We start from the raw sequence: 11,313 nt of genomic DNA on the forward strand, positions 1-11,313 counted from the left end.
GTCAAGAATAAGTATCCTCTGTCGAGGATAGATGATCTATTTGACCTATTGCAAGGTGCCAAGTTCTTTCCTAAGATAGATCTTTGGTCTGGGTACCACCCGCTTAAGATTAGGGAGGTGGATATCCCTAAGAGGGTTTTTCGTATTCGATATGGGCATTTTAAGTTCTTGGTAATGTCATTTGGATTGACAATGCCCCGGCGATATTTATAGATTTGATGAACAAAGTTTTTAGGCAGTATTTAGATCTCTTTGTCATTGCATTTATTAATGACATTCTGGTTTATTTAAGGAGTGAGGTGGATCATACTAATCACCTTCGTGTGGTGTTGTAGACCTTAAAGGAATAACGGTTGTATGCCAAGTTCTCTAAGTGTGAGTTTTGGTTAAATGCCATGAATTTCTTGGGTTATATTATTTCTAGTGAGGGTATAATAGTTGATCCTTAAAAGGTTGCTGTGGTGAAGGGTGGACTAGGCCTACGACTCCATCCAATATCTGGAGCTTTTTGGGTTTAGTCGGGTATTATAGGCGGTTTGTGAAAGCTTCTCATTGATTGCGGCTCCTTTAACTAAGTTGACTCAGACGAAGGATAAGTTTTCTTGGTCGGATGCTTATAAGGGGAGGTTTGAGAAGTTAAAGGATAAGCTAACTTCGGCTCCAATTCTAACTTTGCCGGAAGGCAATGATAGGTTTATGGTTTATTGTGATGCATCTCGGGTAGGGCTTGGTTATGTCTTGATAAAGCATATGAAGGTGATTGCTTATGCTTCTAAGCAGTTGAAGGTTCATGAGAGGAACTATCCTACTCATGATTTGGAGATGTTGGTGGTTGTTTTTGCTTGAAAAATATAGCGACATTATTTGTATGGTGTTCACGTAGATATCTTTTCTGATCATAAGAGTCTACAATATGTGCTCACTCAGAAAGAGCTTAATCTTAGGGACAGAAGATAGCTTGATCTTCTAAAGGACTATGATATAAGTCTTCACTACCACCTAAGTAAGGCTAACGTGGTTGTTGATGCTTTTAGCAAGTATTCTATAGGAGTATGGCTCATGTGGAAAAAAGAAAGCAGGAATTGGTAAAGGATATTCACCATTTTTCCAATCTTGGAGTTCAACTCTTGGACTCTAAGGATGGTTGCGTAAAGGTTCAAGAAGTGGTTCGATCATCTTTTGGTGCAGAGATTAAGGAGAAGCAAGTGCTAGATCCTGTTTTAATAAAAATCAAGAAGGATATTGGCAGAAAAAAGGTGATGGTGTTTGAGATCAGTGGTGATGGTACTTTGCGGTACCAAGGGATGTTGTGTATCCCTGATATCGATGATTTGCGAAAACAGGTTTTGGCTGAGGCGCATGAGTTGCGCTATGTTGTTCATCCTGGCCCGACAAAGATGTATTATGATCTCAAGGAGATCTATTGGTGGAATGATATGAAGAGGGATGTGGTTGACTTTGTGGCGAAGTGCATGGTATGTCAATAGGTTAAGGTTGAGCACATAAAGCCTGGTGGATTGCATCAAGAAATTAAGTTTCCCGAATAGAAGTGGGAGGTAATCAATATGGATTTTGTTACCGATATTTCTCAGTCTCAGAACTAATTTGATCTGATTTAGGTCATCGTGGATATGATGATAAAGTCTGCTCACTTTCTACCGGTGAGGACTACCTTTTCAAAGGAGAATTATACGAAACTGTATCTTCAGGAGATTATGAAGCTGCATGGGGTTCCTGTCTCAATTATTTTTTATCTCTCATTTCTAGCGATCTTTTCAGAGAGGGTTCGGGACTAAGGTTAGTCTGAGTACTACATTCATCCACAGTCGGATGGGCAAGCGAAGAGAACTATTCAGACATTGGAGGATATGCTTTGAGTCTGTGTAATTGACTATGGTGGCAATTGGGCTGAGAATCTACCTTTGGTGGAGTTTTCTTACAACAATAGTTATTATTCTAGTATTAGTATGGCCCCTGTTGGGGCGTTGTATAGTAGGAGGTATATATCTCCTATTGGTTGATTTGAGCTTGTTGAGGCGGACATGTTTGTTCCTGATATGGTTTACAAGGCTATGGAGAAGGTGAAGGTGATTCGGGATGGATTTAGGCTGCCTAGAGTGGACAAAAGTCATATACGGATGTTAGGCATAGAGACTTAGAGTTTGAGGTTGGGGACAAGGTGTTCCTAAAGATGTTTCCCATGAAGAGAGGTGTGGTCTGGCAAGAAGGGAAAGCTCAGTCTCCGATTTATTGGTCCTTATGTGATTTTAAGGAGAGTTGGTAGTGTTTCTTATGAATTAGAGTTGCCTGCTAGTTTGGGTTTGGTTCATTCGGTCTTTCATGTTTCCATGTTGAGAAAGTGTATTGGTAATCCTTCTTCGATTGTTCCTTTGGAGGGATTGGGTATCTCGGATTCTCTGTCTTATGAAAAGGTCCTGGTGGAGATATTAGATAGGTAGGTTCTTCGATTGCTGACCAAGGATGTGGCTTTAATTAAGGTTCTCTGGCGGAGCCATAAAGTGGAAGAGGCTACGTAGGAAGCGGAGGAGGACATGAAGTCCAAATATCCGCTCTTGTTTTCTGCTCTTGGGATTCGTGCAGAAGGTATGTGTTCTTGAACTCATCTTTTTTTTTCTGAGTTTGTTAAAGTAAACATTAATATCTTTGCCTATTTTTTTTCGAACTTTGATAAAGATTAGGAATAGTTTGATAATTTAAATGACTCTGTGTCTGGTTACCCTACTTTGTCCGTCATTCAGGGACGAATGTTCCTAGTAGGGGAGAATGTTACATAGTGGATTTTGACCCTTAGAATTTGCCTGGGAATTTCGTTCTTCGAACTCAATATAACTCCAGGGTATGTGTCGTATGTTAGGGTACGAGTGGTATGGTCCTATCGTATACCGATTAGTGTTGGTTGGTAGGATAGATGGGTTATTGGAATGGATACGACTTGGGGGGATAAGAGTCATATGGTTGGGTACGAGTCGTATCTAGTACTCGTATAGGGGACAATGTTCAATCCTCTTGGTATTCTATTCTGCCAGTGATACGGATAGGAGGTACGGATCGTATGCTTTGGATACGACTTGGTTGGATGAGTCATATGCTAGACAGTTTTGGGTCCAAGGGTTGAGGGTGGATACAAGTGGCGGGTACCACTCATATTGGAAGGGTATGACTTGTATGGGTCAGCCATATCCCTGTGATGGGAATTTGTGAAACTTAAGTAGGGGTATTTTAGACATTTCCCTACTTACCCTAATAGGATCTCACGACTTGTTACCTATTTGAGAGGCTTTTTACTTTATTATTTCTCTCTTTAACACTTAGAAACTACTCCTAAACAATCTAAAATCCTCTCAAAAACTTTGGGGCAAGGAAGAGCTAGGGTTTCATCTTGAGGACTAATTTGGGGCTTACTTTGGTGATTTCTTTCCATCAATTCTTCGGTATAATACATATTCTCTTCCCTCATTGTTAGTTCCAACTAAAGGCATGCGTTTTACTGTTGGTTTTCATGGTTTCATTATTGTATGCTTTTGGTTTTCAAATATGATTTGAGGGTTTTGTTTAAAAATAGTTGGTAATGGTTTCCCATGGTTTTAACTATGCTTTTCTATGCATTAATGGTGGTATTGGATAATTGGAATATATGGAACGGTTATTGGTAAGTAGAATTTGGCTTTAGATATATATTATGCCCCCAATGTGTTTGACAAAATTCTTATAAAGATATGTTCATTGAATTGACTTCTTTTAAATGGAACTCTTGCTTTTTTTATACTTGGTAAAGGATTTGTGCATGGTTTAAATAGTTTGGAAAGGTAAATGGCTAAACGGTTATGCTTGTTGGGTACGTATTCCCCCGAGTGGATTTAATATGGTAATTGGAAGGGCACCTAAGGTCCCCTATACCTACATATGGTTGGCTATGGATAGTACTTGCAAGTATGGTTGGTATGACGATACTACCACTAAATGTCCTAGGTTAATAAATGGTAAATGGATTGTTTGGAAACGGTTTTTAATTTGGCATTAAATGGGGAGGTGTAGATAAGTCGTGAAAGGTAGAGGTCCCGGGGGAATCAAAACTTAAAACTCATATTTGTCGGTATGAGGTTGGTCCTGGTGGATCGTGTGCATAATGTCACACCTCATATTAGGGGATATACTAGTCATCCCAACGGGATACTTCCCTGGTCGTGCGGCTAGATGCACTGGGCCCTTTTAGCAGGGGGATCTTAACCCATATTGCCCGTAGGTGCCTTAGAACGGTAAAGCTACATAGCCCAGGTAAAGGTTTCAAATGCATGCTAAACCCGGTTCCCTTTCACGGTATTTATATATGTATGGTTGTATGCATTATGGATGGTTTTACTTGGTTCTTATAACTGGCATTATTTTATCCTTTTCCTGAGTTCATGCTAGCGATCACTTGCTAACCCATCTACTGGTGGCTGTATACCACGCTATGCAGGAACCAATTATTCTACTCCTCCTATTTAGCACTCGAATTCGGTATCAGCATTTGGTCTGATGTGGTGAGACTTCATCATTTCATAAGGCTCTATTTCATGTTATGTACATCTTTAGACATTTTTATTTTATTATGGAAATTGGTTTTGGCCATGGTTGGGGGCATGTCCCAATCGGATATTTTTACTCTTTTAGATAGAGGCTTTGTGGTACTTCTGGGGGTTGGTATGGGCGGAATCGGTATTGATGTCGGCCTTGGCACTGGAATAAGCTGGGAGACAACATCATTGTACATAATTTCTCACTGTTCCATCGTATTATATTTTGGGATTATTTGTCATATTGTGTTTTGGTATTCTCTTTGGTTATGGCCTATGGTTTGGCTTGGTATGGTTGGATGGTTGGTTTGGTATGGTTGAACTCGGTTGGCTCAGTCATGATTGTGACCCTATCCCAGAGTCTTCATGAGAGCATTCACGTTATCTTAATATATGCTCGAAATTCAGCCCATCAAAGGCTGCATAAGGTGGTTGGGTTAGGTAATAGGTGGCGATCCCCGGTCTTGGTTGGACTTGGGATGCCTATTACGTCTTGGCCCGGGTTTGGGTCATGACAGTTATTTACTTTGATTTTAAATATTGGCATTATTTTATCCTTATTCCTAAGTACATGCTAGCATTCACCCATTAACCTGTCTTCGGGCGCTGTATCCCCACGCGATGTAGGAACCGACCATACTACTCCTCCTGCTTAGTGACTTGACTTCGGGGACAACATTAGTGTCAGACTGAAGTTGTGAGCTTCCATACTCCGGAAGACTCCTTTTCATGCTATGGATTCCTTTTTTCATTATTTTGGTTATTTCTTGGACTTTTGTATTTGGCTATGGTCGGGGGCATGTCTTGATCGGATGTTCTTTATTTTCCGCTAGAGGCTTTGTGAGACTACTTTAGGTTGGTATGGGCGGTGCGGTATTGGTGTCAGCCTTGGCATTGGTATTCGTATTGGTATTGGAGCTGACATTGTTTGAATGTATTTGATTTATAATTGTTCCATCTTGTTATATGTTCGAAATCCATCCGACATAGGGTACAAAGCATTATGGTTGGGAATTAGGGGTGGTCTTCGATCCCGGTTGGACTTGAGGCACCCGTACGACTTATCCCTGGATTGGGTTATGTCACCCACATACCTGAGTTGCTTGAATTCTTGAAGAAATGTTGGAATTTAGGTGTTAATTTTTTGAAGAAGCTTGTAATTTTGTGTTCTTGAGAATGAGAGTAGATTGAGTATCATTAACCAATGAAGAATGGGACAAATAATGCCTCTCTTGGATTTTAAATCATCAATTGGGAGTTTAGGGAGAGAGAAAAGACCAAAATGCCCCTCACCCATTTAATGAAAATCACAGGATTACACAACCTCCGTGGCACGGAGACTAACCTTCGTGACATGCTGTGTATCGTAGAGAGCCAGTCTTCGTGGCACGATGAAATCGCAGAGGCACTCTGACTCTGTGGACCAAAAACAACCCAACCCTCTTTTCAAAATTTCAAAACTCTCCCGAATGACCCTTTTAATACCGCTAAACATATTTAAGTTCATAAATCAATGTTTCAGACTCAGAAAGGTCAAAAAATAAAATGTTTGAAATCTTGGGGTCTTTAAATGACCTTGTCACTTGTACATAGTGTAAATTAAATGGATTTGGGACTTCTAAACATTGGACGAATAGCTGGAAACTCGTCTAGAATCTTGTGAGGTATTAAAATATCTCCTCCTTGGGATCATTCGCCCCAAATGAAACCTCTAAGCTGAGATACTAAGAAGACTGAGATCATGTACTAAATACTTATGAGCTTAATCATGATTAAGTAATTAAATTTGAAACATGACACATGGATTAAATTGAATTCATGAATGCATGCAATGATATGAGAATGGTTGGAGAGCTGAGATAGAAAATGACAGAATCAATTTAAGTAAAACCATTACCTCAAGCTGAATTTGAGTTTGTAGAGAAAAGATGGGGATACTTGGCTTGAATATCGACTTCTGCTTCCCAAGTATCTCTCTCAACAGATTAATTTTTCCATAGAACCTTAACCAAGGGAACTTCTTTATTCCTTAACCTACGAAACTGACTATCAAGGATTTCAACTGGGACTTCTCTATAGGAAAGGCTATCTTTCACATCCGCACTCTCTAGGCGTACGAACGAATCTGGGTTGCCAATATATTTCTTTAGTAGGGAGACATGAAATCGGATACACTAACGTCAATTCTGCAGGAAACTTTAACTCATAAGTTACCTTCCCAAAATGACTCAAAATCCTACATAGGCCAATAAATCGGGGACTGAGCTTCCCTTACTTACCGAATCACTTCACCCCTCTCATGGGTAAAATTTTCAAATAAACCAAGTCACCAACATCAAACTCAAGATCTTTTTTCCTCACATCTACATAAGATTTCTAATGACTTTGGGTTGTCTTCAGCCTTTCTCGGCTTAACTGAACTTTCTCCATCACTCATAGACTAAATCTGGCTCTATCAAAACAGCTTTATTTACTTAAAACTAACCCATAAGAGATCTACACCTCCTTCTATAGAGAGCCTAAAACTGAGCCATCTGAATACTGAAGTGATAGCTGTTGTTATAGGCAAACTCAATCAAATGCAAGTGTTCATCGCAACTACCCTTGAAGTCGTTAACACAATCCATCAACATATCCTCTAAGGTCTGAATGGTTCTCTCTTCTTGACCGTCTGTCTGAGGATGAAAAGATGTACTAAGATGGACTTGGGTACTAAGACCCTTCTGAAAAGTCTTCCAAAAATGAGAGGTAAACTGGGCACCTTTATTTGAAATGATGGTCAATGAAACCCTATGCAGCTTTACTAACTCCCTGAGATAGAGTCTAGCATAATCCTCAGCCGAATACAAAGTATGAATTGGTAAGAAATAGGCTGACTTGGTCATTCTATCTACAATAACCCAAATCGAATTATGCTGACAATGGGTACGAGGTAACCCTGTTATGAAATCTATGTTCTCCACCTCCCACTTCCAAGTGGGGGTGCGGAAATCTGAAGCATACCACTAGGCTATGATGTTCAACCTTAACCTATTGACAATTCGAACACTTTCCTACAAATTCTGTAATATATTTCTTCATACCATTCCAACAATAAATTTTTCGAAAATCATGGTACATTTTAGGGGCCCCTTGGTGAATAGAAAATCACACACCATGCGCCTCTGTTAATATTTTCTGTCTCAAACCATCCACGCTCGAAAAACATAACCTTCCCTGACAACGAAGCACACCATCTCCCCCTTGGGAGAAAACCTCAATCTTCTGATCTTGAACTGCCTCCTTGATAAGATAAAAATATCATATATAAACTAAGTTATTATTTAATTTCAATACTAATATTTTTTACTTTCTTTGCAGAAAATGTCACACTTTAAACAAGAAAACATCAACTAAGAAGATACGTGGTTAAATAAATACAAGTACTGATTTACAAGAAAAAATTCAACACAAAAGAAAATATCTAAGAAGAACAAAAGAGAGGAATGAGAAGCTGTTGACAAATTTTTCTTTTTGTGGGACCTACAAGCTAAAAAAAGAAAGGAAAACAAAGGATATAATTGGGCCTACTAATTAAAACAAAAGAAAAAAAAAGGAAAGGAAAATAAGGAAGTTGATTGGAGCATGAAGGGTACAAATTTGCTAAAATAAAAATTTCTACAGTAAATGATTCATTCTGATTGATTTAGAGGACACACCTTCAGCTTAAATAGTAAACTTTCATTCATTTTCAGTAACCGATTTTGGGGGAAAGAGAACAACACTTCTTATACTTTTAAACTTCTTATTCTATTCTTTATTTTAATTATTTTATATGGAAAATACTTCTAGTCCCTGCTTTTAATTAAATAGCAAAATTATTCATCTTAAGATTTTCGTCTATTTTCTTATTTAATGGAGAAGAATATATCTGTTCATTGTACCAATTCTAGAATGGAGTAATTTTCTATTGTGTTGGGAGAATGATGGATCTTGATATTTCTATATAATCGTAAATATTATTACTAAATTTTACATACCTAAGGTAAAGCTTCTACTTAATTTCTATCCGTTGTTCATATTGATGTTATTTAACGTGTTAACATCTATCTACTTTGTACTATAAATTGACATATTATTAATTCCGTAATCGGAAGAGGCGGGAGAAGTAATACTGTTAATTGCAGTATTGCTAGAGTGTTAATATTTATTTAATGACATCTATCAATTTTATGTTATAATTAATTGTACATTTATTTGTAACCAGGGAGGGCGAATAGTGTAATAATTAGTTATAACAAGCAAGGTAACCTAAAGGGACTTACTAAAAACGAGCATGCTTTAGTTCAAGTACATATTTCTTGTTCTTTAACATTATAATTTTGACAATCAATTTGCATAACCAAAAGGAGTACATTTAATTGTTCAATTTCAGTAATTATACATAAATATAATCGTGAGAGGTATTTATACATTTGCGAGAAACATAAATTGGGAATAAAGAATTTTCTTATTATAGAAATATAGAGTGAAGTTGGATCCCAACATCTTTTAACATATATAAAAAAAAAAGATTCTTTGCGTACAAGTTATTAATTAGTTAATTCACCACTCAACTCTTTCCGATTCTCTCAAATAGTAATTAAATAAGAAACGTCTATAGAATAGATAAACCAATCCCTGTGGCTTCGACATCTTTCTATACTATTATTTGACAGGGAGTGAGTTAAAAATATATATACGCCAGTGACTCATCATAGTTTTGGCGCCATTGACAAGTATTGGCAAAATCTACTACAGATTAATGGTTTTATGTCACGACCCAAATAGCCATGAGTGACACCCACACTAGTCTTTCTATGGGAGAACCATCTAACCGAACCATTTATCAATCACTTAGTCATTATTAAGATGATATTATCACAAAATCAACATAATAACAATAAGGGGATCTTTCAAAAATAGCTACATTTTGCTGGAAAACTCACTTTTCATAGTCATATTTTACATAATTACCATTTATAGCCGTTGTATTCAATTTACGTCCGCTGTATTCGATTTTATCAATAGTCTGTATTCATATAAAATATAAATACAGTATCATTTAGCTGTTGTATTCGATTCATAAACGCTGTATTCACTTTTACTTAGTGGTTTGTATTCATAAAAACCATAAATACACTACATATTTAGTCTTGCCAAAAACACTACCATTTTTTTATTTTTATTTTTTTATATTTCTTCTTTTTCGTGTTTTCCTCGTTTTATCTTCTTCTTTTTTCTATTTTTTTTTATTTTTTTTTTTTTCATTTTTTTTATATATTTTTTTCTCTCTTCTATCTCTCTTTTTTTTATTTTCTTTTTTGTACTTATTTTCTTTATCATTTTTTTGTTCTATTTTATATTTTTTGTATTTTTAAAAAATATAACTACTCGAGCACAAGTCATTGATGATAACGTAAATACCATAATTATTTATCTATTTGTAGTCACACCGTCATTTATATTTTTGTATTCATTGATACAACTATATTTGTATTTGTATTTTAAAGTTCAAATTTGTATTTGTATTTTGTAGTTCGCGTTTATATTTGTATTTTATAGTTCGCACTTGTATTTGTATTTGTTAGTTCGCACCATCATTTATATTTTATATAATTCGCACTTGTATTTTAAAGAACTGTTTTGTATTTGAATTTTATAATTGATTGTATATTATATTGAATTATATTTGTATTATGACTTTATTGTGTTTGTATATTTAGATTATATTTGTATTTGTATTCTATTTTCATCGATGTCTTTTTATTTTTAAAGAATCATTTTGTATTTGTATTTGTAAGTTGATTGCATATTGTATTTAGCCGTGATTAAGTAAATACATTAATTGTATTTTTTTGATTCTAAAATATATAAATAAGCGATGTATCATTTGATATAAATATACCGTTTTGTATTTATATGTCAAAATTATTATTCATATTTGTAAATAAATAAATATTACTTGACACAAATACAATTACAAATAAATGAAACCAATGATTTTAAAAATACAAATACATATTATATTCTTATAAAAATTTGAATTGTATTTATTTGTATCAATAAATACAACTCGTATAAATAAATATAAATAAATATTCATAAAAAAATACCAATCATTTCTTTTCAATAATTAAAAAATACAAATAATAGTTCACACTTATATCTATATGTTATAGTTCACATTTATATTTGTATTTATATTTTATAGTTTTTACTTGTATTTGTATGTTATAATTTACATTTGTATTTATATTTTATAGTTCGCACTTATATTTATATTTGTTAGTTCACACAAATAAAAAATATATATATAAAAAAGGAGAAAAAATGTGAGAAAAATTACAAAAAAAGGAGAGTAATAGAAAATAGAAAGAAAAAAAATAGAAGGAGAAAAAATAAAAAGAAAAAGAAGAAAAAGAAAAAAAGATGACGAAAAATAAAAAATTGAAAAAAGAAAGAAGAAAGAAAAGGAAAAAATGAAGAAAAAACTGAAAAAAGAAAAAAAAAGAGTAATAGAAAATAGAGAGAAAAACAAAAAAAGCAGAAAAAAGAAAAAGAAAAAGAAAAAAAATACAAAAGAAAAAAAAGAATATGAAAAAATAGAAAAAAGAAAAGAAAGAGAAAACGAAAAAAAAAGGAAAAGAAATGAAGGAAAAAACTTTAAAAAAAAGAAAAAGAAAAGACAAAATGAAAAAAAGACAATGAAAAAGAA

The sequence above is a fragment of the Capsicum annuum genome, chromosome 11 (genome assembly GCF_002878395.1).
Source record: "Capsicum annuum cultivar UCD-10X-F1 chromosome 11, UCD10Xv1.1, whole genome shotgun sequence".
In the NCBI taxonomy this organism is placed as follows: domain Eukaryota; kingdom Viridiplantae; phylum Streptophyta; class Magnoliopsida; order Solanales; family Solanaceae; genus Capsicum; species Capsicum annuum.